Genomic DNA, 491 nt, shown 5'->3' on the forward strand with positions numbered 1-491 from the left:
CGCAGAAAGCTCTCCTGCTTCCCCGCCTCTGCACGTGGATGTCAATGTCTTCTCCCCATGCACCTCGTCACGGTCCGCTTGTCCAGATATTCTATCTCATGACTGTGTTGCTGTCTCGCTGCTGCCGTGCCTTTTTTCTGGCGTCGGACCAGCGGGATATATCGGTGTTTGGTCGAAAGCTTTTTCTTCATCGTCGAGAGGATATGCATATTTACCTTGAGCCTGAAGCCTGGAAATATCCATTACTGGGTAAAACATACAAGATTAAAGTTTCTCCCTCTCCCTATCTCACTCGTGATTACGGGATTAAAGTTTGTCTCTGTCTCTAACTCTTTCTCGTGATTGTGTTAACTCCCATTAGTATTTACTGTCTGATGCAGTATGGAATTAAAACAAGGAATTAGACCGAATTCTGTGGCGTCCTCTTTAACGAGTTAACATGAGGGCAATGCATTGAGACTGCTCGGCCACCTCCCTCGGTTTCGCCTTAC

Source organism: Penaeus monodon, chromosome 25 (genome assembly GCF_015228065.2).
Source record: "Penaeus monodon isolate SGIC_2016 chromosome 25, NSTDA_Pmon_1, whole genome shotgun sequence".
Taxonomy (NCBI): Eukaryota; Metazoa; Arthropoda; class Malacostraca; order Decapoda; family Penaeidae; genus Penaeus; species Penaeus monodon.